We start from the raw sequence: 27,709 nt of genomic DNA, 5'->3' as shown, positions 1-27,709 counted from the left end.
ACTGAATGCCCTGGTCATGAGTAGACTGGGAGAAGGTTAGGGTGACTACAGAAATCATGGCTTCCAGTCTGACAGTCTGCCTAGAGCTGAGAACAGCACTTTCCTTTGGAATTGGCAGTTAAATCACTAGGATGAGGGGTGTAGCTGACAGGGAGTAGAATTGGAACTGGATCAGGATTTTGCAGAAAGCAGTGATTTCTCAACACCCTTGTGGGGGCCACCTCCCCCATTACCAGAAAGGTCTAGAGGATAGACTGATACATTTCACATGCCTCCCCGCCAAGCCCACAGACTGAGGCAATGAGAATTAGGGGTGCAATCAAATCTAGACCATTTGAATGATGGTACAGGTGAACAGGATGGCCAGCAGCCCAACCAGACTTATACTTCCATCCCTTGAGAGTATAGTCTGCTCTGAATCTGACAACCCTCTCCCAACAGAATCTGTCAAAGAAGGTGGTATAATTCAGCATATAGACTTCCCTAATAATATAGTCAGTTTGGGTCAGAGCTGAGTACAAATGAATATCACAACATCTGTATCACAAAAATGTACCTGTAGTTGGGAGATTCTAAAACCAACTCCTGGGAAACATCTCCTTTAAAAAAAATAAACCTCATGGGCTGGGATTATGGCTAGAGCGCTTGCCTAGCATGTGCGAGGCCCTGGGTTCTATCCTCAGCACCACATACACATAAATAAATAAAATAAAGATATTGTGTCCAGTTACAACTAAAAAATAAATATTAAAAGAAAGTAAACCTCAGTAAGAAAAAACAATGTCTGTCGTAACTGTTCTTACATTAACTGCTTCATGTTAATACTGATTTCCAGGTCCTCTCCACATTTTGTGTTTTGCCAGAGTTCTAATTTTAGATATTCGATCAATTATTGTATGTTCTCTCAATACTTTATTCCTGTCCACCATCTCCATTCCCTTCTCCTTTCCTTCATCCTTTTTCCTCTCTTCATTTTATCTTTGGTCTCCCTTCCCTCTCCCATTCTTTCATTTTTTTTCTTTTATTCACTATTTTCTTTAATATATTTCTTCCCATTCATTTTAGTGTAGTATCATTATACTTAATATTTTCATCCAATTCAAGATTATTTATCATCTACCTTTACCTTTAGGTAATAGAGGTTTGGAGATTATTAGTAATAACTCTTACAGTATATGTTGATACATGGTTTGTTGTGAAATTACCACTGCTACTGGAGGTTATTCCCTTTTCTCCAATTTATACTGGTGGTTGAAATTAGCACTTTAATTACACTAATAACATGTGTTGAAACTAAGATATAGCCCATCCCGGAGGTTTTTTATAGCGATTTAACTACTCACTAAAGAATCACCACATAAAAAAGGAAACAGAATTCATCTTTCAACAAATCAGAAAGGTCTAGAGGATAGACTATGGATATGGGACTTCAGAGAACCTGAAGAAACAGCCAAGAAGAGGATTCCAAAGTTTTGTAATCTCATAAAAACTGAATCCACAGATATTGAAGTAGATGAAATATTAGACAAAAATTTTTTTAAAAAGTTGATTGTTGAGGGCTGGGGATGTGGCTCAAGCGGTAGCGCGCTCGCCTGCCATGCGTGCGGCCTGGGTTCGATCCTCAGCACCACATACAAATAAAGATGTTGTGTCTGCCGAAAAATTAAAAAAATAAATATTAAAAAAAAAAAAAAGTTGATTGTTGAAATGAACAAAGATCTATGGAATTATCTAAGAGGGAAATACATGAAAAAGTATTTTAATAAAGAAATAGATATTCTGCAAGACAACAAAAAAAAGTTGGACATGAACTAAATAAATCAAATTGTTAAAAATAAGTTGAATGTCTCACAAATAGTAAAGAACACAGAGAAGACATAATTTTAGGCCCTAAAAACAAGGACTATGTTCTTGAACACTTATTCATCAATAAAGAAGAAAAGTAAGAAAACATGAACAGAAAACATAAGAACTCTGGTACAACATTGTGATCAAACATAAGAATAAACAGGATAAAAGAAGGAACCAAAGTATATGATAATGACATTGATAACGTTATCAGTAAAATAATAACAGAAATTTTCCAATCCTTGGGAATTAGATATCAAGATACAGGAGGCATTTAGATCTCTGAAAAAACAAGATCAAAAGATAACCCCTCCTGATATATTATAATTAAAATGAATAAAGATATAATTTTAAAAGTCTAAGCAGAAAACCCAATCACAAAAAATATGTGGTTTCTCCACAGAAACCCTGAAGTCCAAGAAAGCTTAGTGATGTGTTTCAATCTATCCAAGATTGCTATATCAAGCAAACTGTCCTTCATAATTTTAGAAGAAATAAAAGTTTCCAAAATAAGCATAAGCTAAAATAATTCATAATTACTAAGTAGCACTGCTGAAAATATTTAAAGAAATTCTCCTCACAGAAAAAAAAAAGAATAAACTCCAGAGCTCAAAAAAGGATGACTATCTTTAAAAGAGTGATTAAGCTAATGAAAATTAGGGCTGAATTAAACATTAGACATAAATCAAAATGGCAAGAATAATTATCTCTCTATGATAACAAAAAATGTAAATGTTCTCAGGTATTCAATTAAAACACATAGACTGGTAGAGTGGATTAAAAAAAAAAAAAAAACAAGACCCAATAACATGTCTGCAGGAGACTGACCTCTCAGGCAAAGCCAACTACAGGATGAAAGTAAAAGAATGGAAAATATTTCATGCTAACAGGGCCCAAAAGCAAGCAGGGAAAAGCAACTCTCAAATTTGACAAAACAGACTTTAATCCTAAATTAATGCAAAAAGACAAAGTGACTTCAAACTCTCAAACCAAAGATGTTGACTTCAGACTCATAAAAGGAAAAACTCCAAGAAGATATAATGATAGTTAATATTTATGCCCCAAATGTGTGTGAACCTAACTACATAAAACAAACACTATTTGACATAAGCTTCAGAGAGACCCCACTACAATTATACTGGTTGATTACAACACACATCTCTTACCAATAGGTAGGTCATAAAAATCAGTAAAGACTCTTCAGACCTAAAAGATATTACAAAATAAAATGAGTCTAAAGGACATCTATAGAATATTTAATAAAAGAACAGCCGAATTCGTTTTCTTCTCAGCTGCTCAGTTAGAACATTCTCCAAAATAGAAAATATTTTAAGTCACAAAACAAGTCTTTTCCAATAAAAAGTTTGGTATAATTTCTTATATCTTACAAGTTCATAATGGGATCAAACTAGAAATCAACAGAAAAGAAAACTACAAAAAATCCATAAAATATAGAGACTGAACAATATGCTTTTGAATGATGAATACTTCACAAAAGAAATCAGTGGAGAAACAAAAATTCCCAGAATCAAATACAAATAAACATACAGTACCATAATCTCTAAGACACTATGAAAGTGGTTCTAGAAGGAAAATTTATACCTATGTGTGCCTACATAAATAAATCAGAAATATCTAAAATAAATAAAACTAATGATACAACTAAAAGGTCCTAGAAAAGTAGGAACAAACAAATTCCAAAACCAGTAGAAGGAAGAAAATAATATCAGAAATGAAATTAATGAAAAGGAGTTAAAAAATTAATACAAAAGATCAATATACTTGTGACTTGGTTCTTTGAAAAAATAAATGATTGATTTGTTCCTAGCCAAACTAAGCAAAAGACAGAAAAGAACTAAATCAACAAAATTAGAGATGAAAAAGAAGATATCATCAGAGAATTCAATGAACCCAGGAGAATAATTTGGGACTACTTCGAAAATTTTTATTCTAATAAATTGGAAAAACTAGAATAAATGAAAAAATTTCTAGATACATATAACCTACCAAATTTGAACCAAGAGGATAATGAAAACTTAAAAAGAGACCAATGATAAGCAATGAGATTAAAGTACTAACAAATATGCTTTCCAACAAAGAAAAACCAAGGACCAGATAGATTTTCACCTTAATTCTATCAGATGATTAAAGAAGAACTAATGTCAATGTTCTTCATATTATTCCATGAAATAAATGTGGGTAACATTTCCAAATTCATTTTATGAATCTAGCATCATACTGACACCAAGAGCAGATAAGGATACGTCAAGGTAAGAGCCCAATATCCCTGATGAACCTAGATGCAAACATTCCTAATAAAATAAAAGCATATATAATAAAAACAAATATTAAGAATACTGTGCACCATGATAAGGTTGTGTTCATTCTAGGGATACAAGTATGGCTGAACATATAAAAATCAGTAACTATAATTCAACATATAAATAGAATTAAGGAAAAAAGTCACAGAGTTATCTCAAAAAATGCAAGAAAAATATTTGAAAAAAATTAATGCAAATTTATGGTAAAAATAATGAAGAAACCACAGTTTACAGGAACTTACTAAATTTATAAAGCTTATATGTGACAAGTCCAATTGACCAATATCATAATGAATGGGGGAAACATCTTTAAAATCAGGAACTCAAGGATATCTATCTCAGACCTCCTATTCAACATAGTACTTGCAATCTCAGCACAATCAGGCAAGAGAAGGAAATTAAAGGGATACAAATATGAAAGGAAGAAGTTAAATTATCATTGCTACTAGATGCTAGATTAGAGGTTAAATATCAAGAAACCTGCACTATGCTAATAACAAATTCTAATGAATAAACTAATTCTAACTAACAAACTAATAATAAGACAAAATCAGCAAAAGTAGCAGGATACAAAATCAACATACAAAAATACATAGCTTTCTATACATCAATAATGAATCTTCTGAAAAAAAATCAGGAAAACAATTCTATTATTCACAAAAACCAAAGGAGAAAAAATACCTAGGAATATAGTTAATTAAGGAGGTGAAGGAACTCTACAAGGAAAATTAGATGATGCTGAATGAAGAAATTCAAGAAGATATTAGAAAAAAAGACCTACCATCTTCTTGAAAGTCAGGTTTAATATTGTTAAAATGATCATATTACCAAAAGCAACCTCCAGATTCAATACAATTTTCCCCAAAATACCAATGACATTATTCTTCAAAGAACTAGAAAAAAGTCCTGAAATTCATATGGAAGAATAAAATTCCAGAATACAGAAAGCAATCCTGAGGGTGTGGTTTTACAAAGGAGGGGGAAAATGATCGAGGCATAACAATATCTGATTTTCTTTCTTTTTTTTCATATTTGTGTTTTTTTGCAGTCACACCACTTGAAGCATTGCCATTGATTTTTAAAAATTTGTTCCTTTTAGTTATACATGGAAGTAGAATATATTTTGGCAAAATATACATGCATAGAGCATAACTTATTCTATTCAGGATCCCATTCTTGTGGTTGTACGTGAAGTGGAGTTACCCTGGTTGTGCATTCAAATACAAGGCTAGGAAAGTGGATTAATTCTCCTCTCCTTCCTCTTCTCTCCCCTCTCCCTTCCCTTCCTTCCTCTTTGTCTAATCCAATGGATTTCTATACTTCCCCTCCCCATCCTCCCTTGTTTTGGGTAAGCAGGTTAGCATCCATATATCAGAGAGAATATTCAGCCTTTGTTTTTTTTTTTTTTTTTCGGGGGGGCAGGCTTATTTCCCTTAAAATGATATTCTCTGTTCTATCAATTTAAAAGCAAATGCCATTATTTCATTATGCTTTATGGCTGAGTAATAGTGCATTGTGTATAAATACCATATTTTCTTTATCCATTCATCAGTTCAAGGACACACAGGTTGGTTCCATAACTTGGCTATTGTGAATTGAGCAGCTATTAACATTGATGTGCCTTTATCACCATATGATGATTTTAAGTCCTTTGGGTATAAGCCAAGGAGTGGGATAACTAGATCAAATGCTGGTTCCATTCCAAGTTTTCTAAGAAATCTCCATATAGCTTTTCATAGTGGTTGCACCAATTAGCAGTCCCACCACAATGATAATACCTGATTTTAAATTTTAACATAGAACTACAGTAACAAAAATAGTGTGGTACCAGTGTAAATACAGACAAACAAATAAATGGAACAGAATAGAACACAAAGAGACAAACCCAAAGAGATGCAGTCATCTTATTCTTATCAAAGATGCCAAAAATATACAATGGAGAAAACATAGCCTTTAAAAATAAAATGATGATAGTAGAGGTGGATATTCTTATATAGAAAAAAAAATGGAACTAGATCTTTATCTCTCACCCTTCACAGTCAACTCAAAAGGATCAGAGGCCTATAATTAGACCAGAAACTTTGCAACTGGTAGAAGAAAAAATAGGATCAACACTCTAATATATAGGCACAGGCAAGGAATTCCTCACTAGGACTCTCAAAGTTCAGGAAATACCATATGTTTTCTTTCATATGTGGAAAATAGAAGAAAAAGGGGGGGGAAGACAGGGGTATTGTGAAAATAGAAGGGAGACCAGAATAATATAGAATGGGGATCGGGGAAGAGGGAAGAGTAAAGAGAAAGGTGTGGTACTGGGGAATAAAACTGACTACATTATGTTATGTGCATGTACGAATATACCACAAGGAATTCCATTATTATGTATAATTATAATGCACCAATAAAAGAAAATCTACTGAAAACATGGCAACATATATACTCCATAGTCTGATATATTTGTATCTGTATGATTTTGATTAATTTAATCACATTTAATTTTTATATTAAAATGTTATTAAATACTATGTTACATAACAGTTTTTTAAACTTATAGGAAGCACATTAGTTTTCTAAGGTACAAAAACAAATTACCAAGAACTTACTGTCTTACAATACCAACCATTTTTGAGTAACAATTCTATAAGTCAGAAATCTGTCATATTGGTGGGCTCTCTATTGAAAGCATAGTAAGAACTAAATCAAGGTGTCAGCTAAGCAGGGATATCTTACGAGTTACTAGGCAAAAAAATTTACTCTCATGGTCACTGTGGTTTTATAAGTTAGCTTCCATGAGACTGAAGTAAGGAAGATCATCACTTACTCACTGACTCCAGTAACTAGAGTACCTTCATTGCTTAGCATATAGCCTCTCTCTTCTTCAAGTAGAAAAGGCATGACAAATCTTCATTCTTAGAATTCTAGTCTGATTTCATCCTTCCCTAACCTATACCCCAGATTTATATGCTCTCAATGAGGAGATCAAGGAACACCAGACAATCTTCATATTTTAAGGAAAATGGTTAGACACTAATTCATAAACCTATGCAAAATCACTTTTGCTATATAATATAACCTACTCACAGAAAGCCATTATATTCATAGTTCTAGGAAATTACATAAATCAAAAAAGTGGAAACCTTGTCCATCATCTTACAATACTGTGTACCATAATGAAATCTGACACCATTTCCAAAGTATAATCTTTTTATTGTGTGTGTGGTACTGGGGACTGAACGCTGGACTTGGAACATTTTTTGCAAGTGCTTTACCACTGAGCTCTATTCCCCAACTCTTTTTAGTTATTTATTTGTTTTACTTTTTTGAGACCAGGTCTGGCTAAGTTGCCCAGGATGACCTCCAACTCGTGCTCCTCCTTTCTCAACCTCTTGAGCAGCTGGGATTACAGGCCTGCCCCAACACACCAAGCTATACTCGTAATCTTAATTCATTTTTTTTTCTCTTAAATGGTATGTGTTATCTTATTGGGCATGAATGATGAAAATAACATATTTCAATTAAAATTAAATTGCTACATATTCTAAAGAGAAGATGTATTACATTTTATTGCTAAAATATTTTTACTTAACATTTGCAAGACTCCCCTTTGATATTTGGAAAAAGAAACCTGATTTTTTTCCTTGAATATTTTCATCCATGGTTGATTTTTAACCTCTTATATTTAGCTGAAACTAAAAACAGATGTGCTAGGAAATCACATAAAAAGTTATTCTCGTTTGAAAATTTTGACCTTTAAGATAGAGACAAGCTTGGCTGAAAATCAATACTCAGGATATTTCTCTGAAAAAAAAATTATTTAGAGTTTCAGTCGCTGCTAAGAGATAGGCTAACATTTTAGCACATTTGATGGAAAACATATTTTTCCCCTTAATAGCTACAAAAATATTTTTGAGCATATACAAAATTACACATTAGTTCAGTTAACATACCTGCCAATTTTGTGTGTGTGTGTGTGTGTGTGTGTGTGTGTGTGTGTTTGTTTTACTAGGGATTGAAATCAGGGGCATTCCACCACTGACCTACATCCCAACTCCACCCACCCCAGCCCTTTTTAAATTTTCCAGGCTAGCCTCAAACTTTCAATCCTCTTGGATCAACCTCCGAAGTAGCTGTGATTAGAAGCATTAGGCCACTATGTCTGGCTCATATCTGCACATTTTAAAAATGTGGATGAATGTAATATAATTAATTGAATCACAAAACAATAGGAGGAGGTATAATTGGTAGGGTTAACATAAGGTATAATAAAGAAAATTAGGGTCTGTTAAGCAGAATGAAACATAAAATCAATATGATAAAACACCTAAATGTATATGAGAACTAAGAAATGCTATTAAAAATTATTCTTCAGAGAACTAGTGTCAGCACATGAATCTAAGCAATGCCTCAAGAATTAAAAATAGTGAGTTTGTTCATCAATTTTTTCATAGACCACACACACACATAAAATCTATTTTTTCTTAAGTATGAATTAACTAGGTAATTGGATAAACTTTCTCATAACTCTTGATGTTTTACAGTATGAACATTATCATCAACATAATAATACCTGAATTTCTTCAAATATTCAGACTGTATATAGACTCTTGTTAAATCTGAATTACAGTTATTTGATCAAGTGGTACACAGCTAAGAGAATAGAATGGAAGAAAATGCTGTCAAGGGTTGAGTTCACTTCATACATATGGTAAAAGGCAAATCAGATCTGTATTTGTGCAGTGGAATTCACTTATTGATAGACATATTTTAACATTTACTTGAAAGAGTTTACAATGTGTTTCTATTGTCATTGTTCATTTGGACCTTTATACTAAGACATAAATCAATCATACAGATAGCCCAAAATTTTTCAACTCTAGGCTACCAACTCATGTAGAAATACAGATTTTTTTTAAAGGAATCTTTGTGATTTTCCTATACATTAAAAGAAAGCAAAAAACCTTCTCAGAATCAAATCCCCAAATTCATCAACCCTTCTTCCTACAACAACATGTACACTAACACACACAGAGTTTGTCAAAACTTTGTTACAAAGAATCACTCTTTCCCCATAAATGTTAAAGATTTGTACTGATGTGAAGTTTTATTTTTTTTTTTTTTTGCCTAATTCTGTCTTCACTTACAATGCCTTCCCTCTCAAGGGACCATTCAATTCCTATGCAAATGCATTTTGTACCATTTAGCAGGCAAGGCAAACATGCCAATGAATGGCTAAATTCCAAAACCAAGACCCAAGCTGTGGAATACCTTCTGCTCTATTCCTGAACTCCAATTGCAAATTTCAGATGAATAAACTGAGGAACAAAGTACTGTGGCTGGAAAGGAGGTAAATAGTTTGATCAAGGTCACACACAGAGCGGGAAATAGATAAATAATTTTTGTTTTCATCATCTAAATTATTTCCATTAAAGAAAAGTTCTCCAAAATAATTCTTGACAGTTCTTCAGATGCTTATTAAATAAATAACTAAAAATAATTATGCAATGAATATATATGTGCATGTCTCTTCTTAGCTAAATATAGGCTCAAATTAAGCAGACCCTAATCAAAGAAATCTCAACTATGTTCTTTTCTATTTTGTATAACAATGATTTTCTCATCATTATTTCTTCCTATTGAATGTATTGTTAGGAATGCCAAGGTTTCATAAGGATTCAGACATGTACTGGGAAGTAGCTCAGCAAGGCAAAATTTCCTTCTGCAGAAGGGTGTGCTCAAACACAGTCTGGTAAGCAAGCACACTCCAGGGGCAGTCCTCCTGTGTTAGTCTTTATCCCTAACAGAGCATTGCACCTTGCTCTCCTGGGAGGAACTTGGGGTTTCAATCTACATGACTGGCTAATTGTAAAATCAGGGAGGACAAAGGAAAGGGAGATAGTTTAAATGGCTATGATTTGATAAAGATTGGGAAGCTCAAAAAAGGCTAATTGGGTTATTTAAAGAAATCCATAGGCTATGGAGCTATTGTGTAACTTTTCATTCTGCTCTAATTTCCCTCTGGCCGCCCTTCTTATATTCCAATTTTACATTTAAGGCTACATACACTATATTCTGCAAATCAACCACCAGACTTTCTATTTCTCACACGTACTAAGAAAATAAATGGTTGAATTGGCCTACTAACAGGTTTTATTTTCCTTTGCATGGAAGATTATAATTTATCTTTTATATGTGTTTATAACAAACTTATTTAAAGAATTTTCTTTACTTTTGTTACAGATCAGTGCTGACTCACTAAAACACTCTGAGGCTTGATAAGGGTAATCTTGAGGTATTACAAACTATATACAGTATACAGTATAGATAAGCTTACTTCTCTACATATTTATTAACCATTTTTTTATATTTTATACCTATTTGAATTAAAGATTCTGGATTGAACATATAGTCAAATTTATTGTATAAGATATCAAAGCAGATTTTTACAGGTCAGACAGTAACTTTAAAGTATTTTAGAATTATTTTCAATGAAGGGGTGTGAATTAAAAGGTATTTCTAATTAGTCCTTATAAATAAAATACACAATTAATTAGAACTCACTTGCCCACATGAGCAAGATATTTATTTTAAATCTTAGATCCCACTTGTAAGTCAAATACATTTTCCAGTGAATCTTTTCTATTTTATCTTATTTTTAAGTGTGCATTTTTCTCCTGACTGAGAAAAAGGAATGAGAGAGGAGACCTGTATAATAATTCAGTTTACAGAGCTCTATATGACTTTAGTCATCTTCTTCTGAAACACCTCTTTGCTGTGAATGAAATTGTCCTCCATGGAAAGTCTTCATTTGCCAAATTTCACCAAAGTCTAAGCATGCTATGCACTGAGTTAGAAAATGAATTATTCAAATACTATCCCTCAATGTCTGAGTTTCAGAGGTTTACAAAACGATTTGTGTGTGATTTTTCATTTCCAAAGGCCAATAACTTCCTCCAGGTGCTTTATTTTAGTATTTTCTATCCTCTAGTAATTATACATTGCATTTGAAAATAGCAAGGAGCCATGAGTGTAAGGAGGTATGAATAATCTTTCTGAAAAATTATATATGAGCAAACGGATGCCACATGAAGTGGATTAATAAGTTAATTGTCTAAATGGAAAATGCATCTCATGCAATTTCAGGCCATTAATGAGATCAAGAATCCCAACTGAAAGAAAGCAGTGATTTTTATGCCATCGGAAGCTAGAGTTTTGCCCTTACCACTTTTTGATTTTGTACAATAATTGTTCTCTTTGGAAATTTTTTAAAAGTCAGAAAAAAGAACACTTAGTTGTTACCTCTGCACTGCTCAAAACAACTAATGATTATAAGAATACTAGACCTGCAATTAAATAAAGTAAACAAAGATCTTGAAATATTAGTTTGAGTATCTCAGTTTCTTTATAAAAACATGGTGACCTGAATAATAGTAAACATGTTACTTGGCATGTAAAAAATTTTTAACCTTCTATTTGGCCTCAAATCAAAAGTAAGCATTGCCATCTTTTTATAGTTTTATATTTGAAAAATATAAATTACAAAGTGTGTTATTTATTTCCTTTACTAAAAACTATTAGTCAATTAGCTTTCCATTAAGCAAAGGAGCAATCATGAAAAGGAAAATATTTATAACTTTCATAAGTTACACAATAAATGTCTTGTCTAACTTCAGATTTCCTTTGTGTTACATAATTCATGAAAATTTAAATTATATGTCCAAAATAAACTATTACAGATTTTATTGAATGAATAAGTATACCTTCCATTTATTGACAGTCTGTGTTGGGATTTTCCTAGACACTTAAGGTGGGGAGAACAATGGCCACCAAATATGTCCTTGTCCTTGTCCTAAGAACTAAAGCTTGTGAATAAGGTATGTTATGTGGCAAAAGGAATTGAGTTTGAAGATGCCATTAAGATTGATTTCCAGCTGAATTTCAGATGGGAGATTATTCTCATTGACACAGTGTAATCATATGTATCCTTAAAATTGGACAGTGGGCAAATGTTAGGGCCATAGTGACATAATATGAAAAGGACTCAATCTGCCTTTGTTGGCCTTGACAAAGGTCAATGGCTGTGATACTAGGAATGCAGACAGCCTTAAGCTATTAAAAAAAAAGAAATGGATTCTCCCTTAAAGCTTCAGATAGGAAAACAGCTCTGTTCACACCTTAAATTTGGTCCTTTAAGAGACCTATGTTAATACTCCCTAAGAGAAATAGCATAATATATTTCTTTTTTTGAAGGCAATTTGTTCTAATTTGGTATGGAAAAACTAAAAGCTAATATGAGAGTCATATAGTAATTCTTAATTGTTGTATTTTCTCAAGTCATTTTTGTCTTTTATTTGTAAATTACAAGAGAGTGTATTGGTCTTGGATGTTATTGTAAAAAGTAATATAAGCTCTTTTTCTGGGCTGGAACTATGGAGGGTGCTGAAGAGAAGAAAAGTTCCTGCTGTGCCAGAAACCCTTAAGAAACTGTGAATGAATTTTGCAGAGCTAAAGGTAAAGTTTTTGAGAATGCAGTTTGCCTAAAGGCGCTTTAAAAGGCAAAGAGGAAGAGAATGAAATCTATGAAAAAGCCAAGCACTATCACAAAGAATATAGGCAGATGTACAGAACCGAGATTCAAATGTCTAGGATGGCAAAAAAAAAAAGTTGGCAAATTCTATGTACCTTCAGAATGCAAATTGGCAATTGTCATCAGGACCAGAGGTATCAATGGTATAAGCCCAAAGACCATTAGGAGTTGCAGCTTTGCCTTCCCCATACCCTCAATATCACCTTTGTTAAGCTCAGCAGGCTTTAGTTAACATGCAGAAACACATACTATATGGGGTTACCTGAATCTAAAGTCCATGAATGAACTAATCTGCAAGTGTAGATATGGCAAAATCAATAAGAAACAGATTACCGTGACAGATAACACTTTGATGGATTGATCTCTTCATAAGTATGGCATTATTTGCATGCGGAATCTGATTCAAGAGAACTACACTTTCAAAAAATTATTAAAAGGAGCAAATAACTTTTTCTGGTCCTTCAAATTATCTTCTTCACAAGGCAGAATGAAAAAAATGACCACCTATTTTGTTGAAGGAGCGGATGCTGGCAACAGAAAAGAACCCATCAACACTCATTAGAAGGATGAAGTAAGGTAGTTCCCATGGTATTTTTGTAATCGGGTCAGCTAATAAATAGTACCTGCTCTCAAAAGGAAAAAAAAAAGTACTAAAAGTCTAATCCATGTTTGACTTTCTCTGTTCATTTCTTCCTATTATACCACAGTATTTCCTCATAAGATGCGAATTTACTGAAAGTTTTTGTAAACATATAGCTTCACACCAAGGCAATGAATATTGATATTCTTATTGCTATTGATAACAGTAACAGTATTAATAGCATCATCATATACTATCAAAGACATGGAATCTCAGATGTACATATGAAATGACAGAAAACATATTTGTCAAATTAAACAGTTAATTCTTCTCTGAAGAAACATAATTCAGAAAAAGAGCTTTGCTATATTTGCAGTTAGTGGTCCAGAAAGACCTCTTGAAAATATAATACAAATATTTTTAAAAGTCAGTAGTAAATATTGAGATGCAACAACAGAGTGTCATATTCACAGCTGGTGGAAATACAAAATAATATAGCTTTTTTGAAAGACAGTTTGGCAATTTCATACAAAATAGACTTTAACCATAGAAGTAAAAAAAAAATCATGTTCTTGATGTTTAACAAAAAAGCTGAAAACCTATGTCCACCCAAAACTGTGCCAATGCATGGTATAGAAGCTTGTTTATAGTTGCCAATACTTGGAAGCAACCAAGATGTCCTCTAACAGGGGAAAAAATAAATTGAATGTGATATATTGAGCCAATGGAATAACATTCAGCACTAAAAGCAAATAAGCTATCAAGTCATGAAAAGAAATGGAGGAGATATAAATATGAAAAAAAATTTGAAAAGGCTACAACTACTCCAACTACTCAATGACTGTATACCACCTACTACTATATATGACATTTACAAAAGAAATGTGGAGATAATAAAAAGATCAGTAGTCACTAGAGGTTAGGGGAGTGATAAATAAGTGAGCACAGAGTGTTCTTAGGGCAGTGAAATTATTCTGCATGTTACCACGATGTTATTACATGCCATTATACATTAATCAAAACCCACAGAATATATAGGAGTGAACCCTAAAGGAACCCATGTGATAATGATATGTCTATGCAGGTGTTTGGACTATAACACCATAAGTCTGTTGTGGGATGTTGAGGAGGCTGCTATATGTAGTACAAAGAGATTTATAAGAAATTTCTATACCTTTAGCCCAATTTTACTGTAAACCTAAATCTACTATTAAAAAATAAAACACATTGATAACTTATTAAATATACAGACTTAAATCTCCTACAAATTATATAAAGAGCAAATAAATATATATAGAAAAAGTAAAGACTATCACTCTATTAAGAAAAAATGTTGTCTATCCTGAAAATTAGAAATAAAAAGGAGAATCAGAGTGAATGAAATTATTTGTAAATAACTAGAATCTATTAGTCAAATGGAGATATTCCCAAACCCACAAGGATTAAAAGTGAGGTGAAAAATAGAAGAGTATCAGATAAGTGAATATTTGTAGTATATTTTTCTTATTTGTTAAGGTAAAAGAAAATGATTAGATACAAAAAATCTGGTGTGTCATTGAGGGCACAAGTGGAGTTTGGATCAGCATTTATTACAGTAATGTAATTTGTTTACTATAGCATGGCTATGATACCACTGGCCAGAGGAGACTAAGTCAAGTCACAGAAGGAATTTCATAAGAGAATGGACAGAAGTGAAAGGAATAAGAAAAAAATTATGAGTAATGGAGGTGGGAAAGGAAAAAAAAAGGCAGAAGACATTTGGAGAGAAAATGGTATAACCGAGGATCTTAAATTTTAGATACAAAAATACCTCACCAGATTATATCAAGTCATTCACACTCCTTTGTAAATCCCTGACCATTAAGAGAGTTAAACATTCATTAATAATTATATAAATAGAGAAATTATTACATTATATTATTGTGTAGCTGTAGTTTGATGGAAATAATCTGGTAAAAAGATCTTTGAAAATACTAGAAATGTTATTACTCCATTTCATTAAAAGATATTTTATCATTATGTCATTTATTAACTGCCTTTGTGTAATTATAATCCAAAGACAGTTATTGGTTACCTTTTATACATCAGGTGTTATGCTGAATTCTTGTATACAGGAAAAAGATTCTATTCTTGTTTTCACAATGCCTTTTTTTTTAATCATCTACTTTTTTAAATGTATTTTAACAATGTTTTGAATCCCTTAAAGATTTAATTAAAATTTAGTAAAAAAATAAGTGTATTCCTTCAGTTTAAATGGTGTCATTTTAATAATATTTATAATTTTAAAATTAAATAAAGGTTAAATTTTGCTTGCTGACTTATAATTTTATATATTTATTATAATATTATTTAAATTCATAGAGATAGTATTTCATAAAGTTTAAGTCTTCCATACCAAATATAAAATAAAATCTATTAGCTTTTCATTGCTGGAAAAAATAATTGAGGAAAAAAAAAACTGAGAAGAGAAAAGATTTATGCTCTTGAGTTTCAGAGGTTTCAGACATGATTGGCTAGCTCCATTGCTCTGGCCTGAGGCAAGGTAGAACATCATGGCAGAAGCATGTGGAGAAACCGCATGGCAGCCAAGAAGCAGTAAGAGGGAGAAATATGAACTGGGGGACAAGATACATTCGTCCATGATGCACCTCCAGTGACTATTTCCTTTAACTAGGCCCCACACCTACATTTGCTAATCCATTGATGAGATCAGAGCCTCATGATCCAATTACCTTCTGGAAGGTCCTAAGTCTAAACCTGCTGCATTGTACAACAAGCCTTCAGCTTCAATCAGTGGGGGATACTTCATATACAAACCTTAGCATAGAGCAAACATAAATGAACCAAACAGCTGCAATACTCATTTTTTAAAAATGAGAAATAATATTTCATCAGAATACGAGACCAGTTTGCTTTAAATAATATTAGTACTGAAAGAAGAAGAGAAATCATCAATTTCTCTAAAATATTGCTTAGGTAGCATTTCTTTCTTTCTTTGGTAAACATTCATTCCATAGTGTAAAGCCTTTTAGGCAATTTCTAAGGGGTACAGGAAGACAAGCAAAATGGCATCAAACATGGTGGTTTATGAAATATGAAATCAATTGGCCTAAAATGTATTTTAGTACTCACATAAAAGCAGGTGACTACTGTAGATAAATAATCAAGTTATTTAATAAATATAGATATAGAAAAATAATAATTATTGGATTATATTATAAAATGCTGACACTATGAACAATTTTCATAAATGGTAAATTTTCAGAGAAATATAGGATATGACATTTAACTATATTATTCATTTTATAGTACTAATTTAAATGCAATTGTACTTTAAATGTTATCAGAACTTATCTTTGCCTTGAATTTTGGGTAAATTTATCAATATTCCTTCCAAACTTAGAAAATATCTTTATATCATTTTAAAAATATGTCTGTATCATATTTTAACTACTCATTTTCCTTTTTTTGCAAGCAGGTGAGGTACATAATGTATTTATGCAAACTTCAATATTAAAATATGCTTCACAATGTGTCCTTCCTTTGATTTTTAATTCTGCTTAATATAATGGAATATTCAGAGTGAATTTTTTTTGGAGAGACTGGATTAGTCCAAACTGATGAGCAACCAATATGGAATGTCAAAGTCTGGAATGTCAAAGTCATGAGTAATGCTAAATAGCAACTCTGTCAGAAACCACTTGAAAATATGCCCCATTCAAAACGGTATGATTTTAAATTTATCTTCACAGCCAATTCCCTTTCTATGTATGGTGATCATTATCAATAATATCATTTTACAATTATGAAATAATAAAGTGAAAGTAAGGAACTCTAAAAAACTGGAAACATAGGAAAATACTGTTTATAGACATCAATATGTTCTGACTACTGTCCTCCTGGTATTTGTGTTGGCAGGGGTTCTTTGATGAATTTATTTTAATGTGTAAACTATTTCAAATAGTAGGGTAACACAGAAGAAATGTGGATATCAAGACCATCTTTGAACAAGTAAGATTCAGTCACAAATAAGTCTCATGGGGAAAAATATCAATTGCTCTTTCACATTGTACAATCTAGAAATACGGATATGAAAATAAATTATTGGGTATATATTATGGTTGATATATATTGGTATAGCAAGCTTTAATCCCAATTTTATATGTTTAGCCAAGAGGGAACTATTGAACTATATGAGATTTTACACATCTTTCAACTAAATTAAAGATACAAACATTAAAGTTAACACTTGGGATATCATGAAGATTTGTGTGACTCTCTAGGGTGTCATAACCCATAAAGCAAGGGAAGAATCCACAAATGAGCTTTTTCGTTTTCAGTCAATGTATTGGTGAGTATCTTTTAAATTAATAATTTGGGAAGGCCACTAAGAGTTGTGTGGAATAGAAATGATCTGGCAGAGTTGAGGCAGGAAATAGGAATGATCAGAAGAAAATGAGAGTTGTTCTCTGCTTCTGAACAGATCTATGAAAACTAAGTGATGACCTATTTATTGTATATCATGTAGTGAAAGTCCATATCAGAAATTTTCTGAAATATACCTTGACCATCTTTATACCAATTTGAAAAAATTGTAATTGAGAATACCTAGAAAGAACATATTACTATTAACCTAATTAACATAGTATGACAGAATTACACTGAACAACTGTCTAATTCCTGGTACATTAAAAGTTACCAGACAGATGATTTGAAGTCTTGTTTTGTGTTTCTGAAGGATTTTTAAACAATCAGAAGTAATTTTATATAGCTGGAAATAAAACAGATTAAAAACATTTTCAGTCTTCATCTAAATAAAAGAATCTTACTATAGTATTTTGATAAAGTAGTTAGATATTTACAACAGCATTAATATTGTTCAAAGTAAAGATGCCAATAACTTAAAACCATATAAGAAATTTATTTTGATAATGTGGAGAATGAATAATAGATGATTAATTTTTAACAAATCATGAATTTTATTAACAGTTCAAAATCCCAACAAAGTGCCATTAGGGGCACATGGAGACGCAGACCAAGCATATCATCTTTATAATGAGTAGTAAAACACAGCTAATAATCTCTGTAAAACAAAATAAAACCATTAATCATTTTGCAGCCAACCCACAAGGGTCCATCCTTTTCTGGCCATTTGGAGCCAACTGATAAAGTTGTGCTGGCCAGGCTGAGTACTGAGGGCAATCCTGAATTCTGTGTTTGGCAGGCACTCCCAATACAGTGGCCACAATGCCAGAAATTTCTGGTTATTTCATATCCATTTCCTCAGTTTCATTGTTGGTATTTACAGCTTTGGTTCTGAGAATATTTGAGATATCAAAGATGCCCCCATGGACTCAAGGCTTCCTCAAGAGCAGATGGCTTACATTTTCCTTCTCTGCTTCCCTCAGCTCTCTCCCACACAAGATAGGATAATGGAGGTCATCTGAATCACAAGTTATTTTATATGCAAATTCTTGTTATGCAAGGGCATATCATTATAGGCTGGTAGAAAACTTTTAGCCACCAGTCATCTTCAAAACCATCTGAACCAGGTACCCTGCCCAGGGCAGCAAATCCCACCCTTTGTTAATACAAGTGCAAAAAACTTAAGTCCTCCACCCCACTTTGGTCTATTCTAATTTCAAAGCTCCCCTCCGATCTCAGAGGACTTTGTTAAAACTTCAATGCAGTGTAACTTTTCCCTCTGCTTAATCCTGCTTTTCCCCTTTTTTGTCCATAGCTGGTGATCCCCAAATCACCTCCCAACAAATTTCCTAAGAGTTTCTTACCATCTCAGTAGTTAGAATCTGTGAAAATAAAGAACAATTGATAAAAGAGGGGGGCAGCTAAATTTGGAAAATACTCAATTTAATTTCATGACTTTAGAAATGTTCAGATGCCTAGAAATGTGAATATAGAAAGGAGATGGTAGTACTTAGACAAGTATGGAGGCCAGAAAGCACCTTGGATGAAAAAGGTCTGTGGTGGACCCAGAGAGATGTGGCTAGAATTCTATTTTATTACTTATTACCTGTTTGGCACCATTCACTTACAAAGTCTCCTACAGCAGACCTGGCAGAGTGGCAGCCCTTGGGCTACATTTGATTTGTTTTACAGTAAAAATAAACAGACAAACAAACACAATTCAATTGCCATCCTTAAATATAGGAATACTTAAAGTAAAAATCCACATATCTAAATTCTTTTGAAAAAGCTAAAATCCTGAAATGCTTAGCTCCCCTGAACACATGGTGACAATCTTGTGCTAAAGGGTCCTGTCCCCCTTCAATAAAGAACACACTTTCCTAGTGTATATCATATATTACGGCTTTTTTGATAATTTATGTTACTTGGCTGATTCATTTGCAAAATGAGTTACATGAAGATAACGTCACCTATCTTTTCAATAAATATATTGGATATAAAACACCTAATGCAGATCTAGTTATATAATAAGCAGATAGTCACAAAAAGTGATTGTAGTATTTATTATGGTAGTGCTGGCATTATTGACCAGATATGAAAGAGGATATAGCCAATATAGAATACCTTGGCTGTAATTAAGAACATAAGCTATGTAGCAAGCAGATAAGACCAATGACCAGGTGATATACTAGAATTTATGAGCAATTAAATAGTAAATTCCATACTTAAATTAGAGGAAACATTTTTTAACTATTTCTATAAGTTATGTTATTTCATTTAATTTATCACAAATGCATTTATTACATATTAAGTCTAAATAATGACTAAGGTGTTTACAGAGAACATTTCTAAATATCTGTTTTTTTGTTTTTTATTTTTTATTAATCTTTTTGTATTTTTAAAAATTGCAACCCAACTATCCTGGGGAAAGGAACACATGCTGTCACCTAATAAAAACTACTCTGAATTGTTGGAAAATTTTTTGTGAAATAATCAATAGTCTCTAGATTCTCCCTGCCAATTAAATCTCATCTTAGTGACAGGAATAAAAAAAAGCAACAGTAGCTACTATCTCCTTTAAAGAATTCTTGGTTACATAATAACAAGTGAACTTTATATTACCATTATTGTAAATAACAAATGAAACTGTTCTTGGAAAGAAATATTTACTAAACCAAAAGCATTAAAGCACTGCAGTGCAAATTTTTAAAAACATAAATATATATTTTGGATCAATATAAGCTTTTCAGACTTTTTCACACATTGAGACATAATAACCACATATCAAACTATGGTGATAAAAGTACATTCAAAGTGTCCACACTTGGAAACATGAAAAACACTGCCAAGGAATATTATATTACTTTGACACACTATTATATGTCCTCACAAAGAACTGTCTTCAGAGCTTGCCAGAAAATCCTTCCAAAAAAAGAAATAATTGAAAGAAAACGAAATGTTGATATGGTACACAATATTTGTTTTCTACCTATTCAGTCCTTCTTAATTGATAACAGAATTTCTATTTTATCTGAATTTATACTTCATGTCCAGACATTTACTGTCTCATTACTCTGGGCAATGAATCATGATTGCTCTAATCCAGTTATGATAATGCTGTTCCTTGATTTTCCCAGTATGGACTATGTGTAGAATAGCTGTATTATCATATGGGGCCAATAAAACTAAGTGTACATCTGCTTGGGGGTATTCTGGAAAAGCTTTTGCCATCTTTATGAAAAGAGAATAGATGAAGCTATTACAGCCCTTTTGCTTTTTTCAACATCCTCTTGCTTTAATTTTGGATATGATATTTGTTGCTAAGGCAGTCTGCTGCCTGGTAAATCCAAATTGCTCTATTTTTATTTTTTAAATAATAGCTAACATTTGTAAAGAGTTTAGTATATGTGACAGCATGCTCTGTGGCTCTGTGGCTCATTGCATTTTAGCTCATGTAATTTCAACTATCCAAGCAGTGTATTACATATGTGTTCACAGGAGGAAACTGAAGGTCAGCAAGAAAAACTGATGAACTGAGTTGCCTGTGGTCACATTGGTAGCTGCTAGAAAAATTGGAGTTGGAACCCAAGATTGTCTGACACCAGCAGCATGGTCGGACATATATATATATATATAGTAGTCAGACATATATATATGTACTGCCTTCCTCAAAAATAAAAGCAACCTCAATGTTTATAGAGCAAATGGCCAGTGCTCGAAAAGTCAACAGACTCCACACCATCAAGAAATTGGCAAGCCTATTCGGCCAACGACACCTTTATTATAATTTTTCATCAATGACTAAAAGCTCCATTAAGAAGTAAGAATAAATCTGAAGTTTTTCTCTGGTTTGAGAAATCCTTAATGTGCATTAGTTGCAGCCAATTCTCAGAATACTTTCATGAATTCAAGCCTCACAATCAACCTCGTTTTAGAGACCAGAATTAAGTCAACTTAAGTGTGGTTTTGGAAGAACAGCCAGACCCTTTATGTCCTTAGATATCCCCATCAGGGGCTACTCCACTAAAATGTTTTGGCCATTAATACAGGGACTGTGTCAAAAGAAGGGCATGTGGAAGCAAAGAGTCTCCTCTTTGTCTAATATGATAATAAGTACGAATGAATACTTCGAATGCGTAAAGATACAGAGAGTTAATTGCAGACAAAGTGGATAGGTTTCAATGCCAAGATTAATCATACTACAGTTGGTAAAAGAGAAATATGTTAGTTTTCTATGGCTGCTGTAATAAAATACCACTAATTTAGTGGATTAAAATATTGAAAAATTGTAATGTTACAGTTCTAGAGGTCAGCAATCGGACAAAATCAAGGGTCTAGCGGGACTGAGTTCCTTTCTGGAAGGGAATATTTGTTTCCTTGCCGTCTTCAATTTCTAGAAGCTTCTGACATTTCTGGACTCATGGCCCCATCTTCCATCTCTGAAGCCAACAGTGAAGGGTCAGGTTGAAGTCCACCCCCTGTCATCTTCTCTATGGGAAACCAGGGGAAAATTCTCTGCTTTTAAGAGCCCATGAGCTTAGATGGGGCCCACCAAGTTATCCATAATGATCTCTCCATCACAAATTCCATTGTGCTGATAAAATCTGCAAAGTCTCTTTTTCTTTATAAGGTAACTTATTTAGTGTTCTAGTGAATAGAACGTGGACATTTTTGGGTGTCATTATTGTACCTTTGACAGTGCAATAAAGGTTTACAAGTGCACAGTTACAGGAAAGTGAAAAAAGGCACGATTTTACTGGATCCATAAAACTTGGATCAGTGCTAAGTTCATGAAAGTACCAAGAGAAAAATATTTTTTGAATTAGAGAAGTTTGCTTGAAATTTGCTCTGGTGACAGTAATAAAGTGTATAAAAAGATGGCTTATAAGATGTCCTCAAGTTGAAATATCCTGCATAATATCTAAAACATAATATAAAATACTTAATTGATAAATGAGTTAACTGTATTGATTAAGAAAAGGTTGAATCTATGGGCGATTCTTCCAGTCTGTCATATTTGTCAGGAATAACTGATAATCAACCTAAAAAAATACATAAATTACCTCCACAGGAAGATGGGACATAAGCTTAAAATACAAATGGCCATAGCTAATGAACCAGCTATTTTCCATTATCCCTACGCCATGATCTGTTCTTTTCCCTGGTAGTCAGACATGCATAACATACATTAGCAAGTTCCTTTGCTCACTAGCTTGTGGTTATGTTTAGCCAGTGAGACATCCAAGGGAAGAGTGGAATCAAAGGAGATAAGAAGGAAATGGAAGGCAAGGTTATCTTTCCCCCTGGCTCCTTCCAAATTGCCTCAGGCTGGATGTATTCAGTACCCTAAGGTCAAATTTCATCTTTACTTCACTTTCTATACAAGACATTCTTCCTTTTAGTGGAGATAATTTCATTTTCCATGTGTCCTTTTATACCATACAAAGGTAATGGCTTCAATCTGGGCATAATCCTTGTGATATTTCGATATTTTATTCCCACATTTCCAAATATTTTTGTTAAACTCTCCTGAGTTATCAAATTTGTAAGTGTTGTTTTGTTTTGTTCATTCCTGCAAAGATCCATGATTGGCATTACCATGGATACAGCATTTGTGGCTTAATAATTAGGAAAAATTATCAAAGAATGTTAAAGAAAATGAGTAGCAAGAATATACTCTACTTTCATATATATTTAAAAGGAAAAACAAAAATATTGAAAATAAAGAATAAATGCCAAGGTAAAAAAATGTCACTTTTTTCTCTTATTGTATCAAGTAGAAAATGATGCAATTGATTTCACATTTTGAATTATATATAAGCAATGGGAATATATTGGAAGATAAATATCAATAAAGATCCTGATTAAAAATATAATGTATAAAAGTTTTTATAGTGTGAGTTCTGGATACATTCAGAGAAGTTAAAGTGGTTATCCAAAGGCCTAGTAGATAAGGCATGCCCCCAACATGAGTAGTTCAAAATGTAACAAAACAAATTCTTTCCCTCCTTGAGAATATTTTAACATCTGGAATATTAGATGTTATATTTCTCTCATTCACACTTAATTGCACATGTACAACTAATAAAATCTTTAACTGTGTGCACTATGGATGCAAAATGGAAAAATATTAGTTAATACATCTTTACTTAGTTTTTATTATAATGCAAAATAATTAATGTAAAGCAAATGCAGAGGACCACAGTCTTTACTGTGAATTCTAAGATGTACAAAGTTCATAATATTGAAACAATTTTCTTCTTATTAATTGGTATTGATGGATGTTTAATGAGGTATCTTAGTTAAGCTAATGATTATTATTGTCAAAGTTTAAACAGAACAATAATTAGTGAATTTGATGACTACTATTTTCCTTTAGTTAGTATTTAGTATTTAATAATCAAAACACATCATTTACATGTATTCTAAGTAGGCCCCTTATGATTTTCCTGGTATTCAAATCATTCTGACATTTACAAAGGTGAAATTAAAATTGCAGAGTTGAAACCATGAAGAACACAAGCTTATACAAAAGCAAAATTCTCATGGGAATTTAACAACAAACAGTACAAGTTACCGGTCAAATTATGAGCTATAAATTCTCACCTAGAAATAAGAAAAGTGGATTTGTATTGAATATATATAAACATTCAAAACAATAGTATATATAAAAGTAAGTGAATATTTTTAACAGAAAATAAAAGGGAAGACATTTGCGGCCAAAACATGTGTTTAAAACTTTTATTCTACTACCATTTCATCTAAGTTGAAACCCTCAGGGAAAAGTCTCCTACTAGCAAGATTCTGGTTCTCTATCTACATTACAACAAAATGTGTTCCTATATGACTGCTATTATGCCAAGATTTTTTTTTAATGTTTAGCCCATTATATCACTTTTATCAAAGTAAAAACTCCTAAAGAAAAAAAAAGCTGGATTCTTTGGTTATCATATTTTTTAGCAAAAAATACACCTCTGCAAATCTCCCATTGAGAACATAGTAATTACTTAAGTTGGCATAATAAAGACGGGAATATAAAAGTCCTTGATGTAACCAAAGTGTTTATCAGTTTTAGAACACTCCAATTACTGCCAGATTCAAGAAAATATTTAATTAGGCATTGGCTCTCTTTTCATCTTCACTAATTTAAGGTGCTGCCCTCCTCATTCTCATGGGTGCTGAAAGAATCCGAAGCATAAACTGCATCAAATTCTACTCCCTAAATATCTCCATTAGTAACTACGATGATAAGTCAAAATCTTTCACTAGTGAGCTAAGGGAAGCAAAATCTGCATTCATTTACAGAAAGATAAGTTACCCTAAACACTCTCATGCTTTTAAGTACTTCCTTAAAATTTGGAACTTCTCCAGTTTATCTCCTAAATTTTGGGGAGTGCTTTCAGCTGGCTGGTACATACTAATTTAGTAGCAATATAAACTCATATGTGAGTCATCCCTGATGTTCAAAAACAGATGAACAATGTAGGCATCCAGATGCGACCACCTATAATTGATACATCCCAATTGTTATGAGAGTTTTTAAAAATACATTGCTTTTTAACTACATACGTGTTTTAAAAATACATATATTTTAAAGATAATTGAGTATTTATTGCAAAATTAATCCATTTTTGTTACTTAAAAAATTCAAATAATGCACAGATGTGAAAAATGCAAAATTCACCTTTGTAACTCTCTGTCTCCCTCCCGCCCGTTCTGGTTTTGTTTGCTTCTTTGTATGTGTGTTTGGCAGTGTTAGAGATCAATCCTGGGCCTCACACTTGGGAGGCAAGTGCTTTATCACTGGGCTACACCCTCATTCCTACTGTCACTCTTCTACACTTAGTCCTTCTACTCAATACTTTCTAATCTAACTATAAAAAAAAAAATTGTTGTCTTGGCTTCCAAGCTCCTAAGTTCATTTTAATTTCATAATCAATCATGAATATTTTTCTATGGTAGTAAATATAAGCCCTCATTTGTTTTAATGAAAAGACTATCACAAATGTCTTATAGTTTATTTGAACATTTCTTTAATATTAGTATCTAGTTTCCTCCAAATTTTTTTAACAGTAATGCTGAATTAAACATGTTATATAAAGGAGAAGAAATGCTAATTTTGGTAATAATACCCAGTACTTCTAAAATTCTTTGGTTTTAAAATGTGCAAAATTTAAATTATGCTATTTTATTTGATGAATTTGCATAGGTGATAGTGGTGCCTGTGAATTATCTCAATGAAAATGTTAGCACCTCTCTAGTTGCTATGTTTTATCTGAAATATGAAATCCATGCTTACTCTCATCACTTTGAATACTTTTGTTCTTGAGTTTACTCTATTAACACATTGTTTTGTTATGATCATCATAAGGCAGGCCATCTCTTTTCCCTCCCTGGTGCTGCCTTAACTGCTCTTCTAGGACATCCATGCAGTGACCCAGATATTATTTTAATTGCCAATTAAGTGAAATTCCATGCCATGATTTTAAATAGCTTAATAGGCTAAAATTTTAATGGCCTGACATGTTTTCCAAATACTGTGAATAAAGTTTCTCACAAAGATGAATGACCAAATGCACGCCCTGTAGATATCTTCACATTGTGTAAGATGGAAGGCAAAGATAGCTGCACACTCCATGAAGCCTTTTTCATAAGGCTTGAATCACATTCAGGAAGGAGGAAGCCACGTGGTCTGATTACCTCTTAATGGTGCTACCTCTTAATATTATCACATTGGACATTAAATCTCAACACCTAAATTTTGAATAAACACATTCAATCCGTAACACCTTTGTATCCTCAGCATCTAAGAATATAAGAGCATGTGCCTCTGTTACTAAAGGTTAAATGATTTAATTGATGTATTATTTTTTTCCCTTGTTTTTTGCCATGCCAGGAATTGAACCTGAGGTCTTGTGCATGCTATCACTTAAGGATACATACAGCTCCAAATGTATTATGTTTTTGTTATGATTGTTGTTGTTTTGGTACTGGGATTGAACCAAAGGACACTTAACCACTGAACTATATCCCCAGCCCCTTTTTGTGGGGCTGAAAACTAAGAAAGCGCCTGGCTAAATGCCCGTAGGAGGACACTGAAGTTGTTTTGAAACCTCCCTCATTGGCTTACTTCTCTTCTGTGCTCATGTACAACTCCTGCTCTTTATTAGAAACTATGATATGGGTATATATGTGAAATTCCTCCTGCTGATTTGACTTTTATGTTGATTGGTTCCCGCTTTTCTGTGTTTTAAAATGATTGGCTTTTACTCTTTATATAAGTTGTGTGTGCTTCCTCAATAAATGAGATCCTGCTTTGACTCATCTCCCTGCACCAGGGAGATCTGATTGTCTTCTGGTGGGGAGGGCTGGGTGGGCACCCGGCCGACCCTCACCTTTCTTGATCCGTCTGGGTTGGGGCGTGCTCTCCTAAGCCTCTCTGCAGATGGAGTGGATAGAAGCGGCTAAAAACCCCAACACCTTTTGTTTATTTTTGAGACAGGGTCTCCCTAAGTTGTTTAGGGTCTTGCAAAGTTGCTGAGGGCTGGCCTTGAACTTGTGATCTTCGTGCCTTGACCTCCTGAGTTGCTGGATTTACGTGCATGCACCACCATGGCTTTTATATAGTTGAACAATATGATAAATATCAGGCCTATACTCCAACACAAACATTCCATAAAGATTAAAATACAGTAATATTGGATTTTAAAATATGACATTAATTTGAATAGTAATCATTAAACAAATTTCTAACAAGTAGCATGCTTGATACTGTGTTATGAGATTAACCTTTTTATATATTTCTGTATTTTAGCCATGCACAAATTATTTTTCAGCTCTGATTTATTGCTCATTGTCCAGGTATACTGTAAGATTATTTCTAGATTGTTACCACTAAGAAAATGATCTAGGCTTTGGATACATTTGATTTAAAGAGCTATATATAGCTAG

The 27,709-nt window shown here is 32.8% G+C and overlaps 1 protein-coding gene and 1 pseudogene across 3 annotated transcripts in view; one reads left to right on the top strand and one right to left on the bottom strand.

Moving 5' to 3' along the window:
• Ccser1 (coiled-coil serine rich protein 1) overlaps positions 1-27,709 on the bottom strand; it is a 988,234-nt gene that overhangs the window by 778,852 nt on the left and 181,673 nt on the right. The window lies entirely within an intron of this gene.
• Positions 12,596-15,544, top strand: LOC125619779 (annotated as a pseudogene).

Source organism: Marmota marmota, unplaced genomic scaffold (genome assembly GCF_001458135.2).
Source record: "Marmota marmota marmota unplaced genomic scaffold, marMar, whole genome shotgun sequence".
In the NCBI taxonomy this organism is placed as follows: domain Eukaryota; kingdom Metazoa; phylum Chordata; class Mammalia; order Rodentia; family Sciuridae; genus Marmota; species Marmota marmota.
The sequence above is the reverse complement of the archived record's forward strand: the minus strand, read 5'-3'. Positions and strand labels throughout refer to the sequence as shown.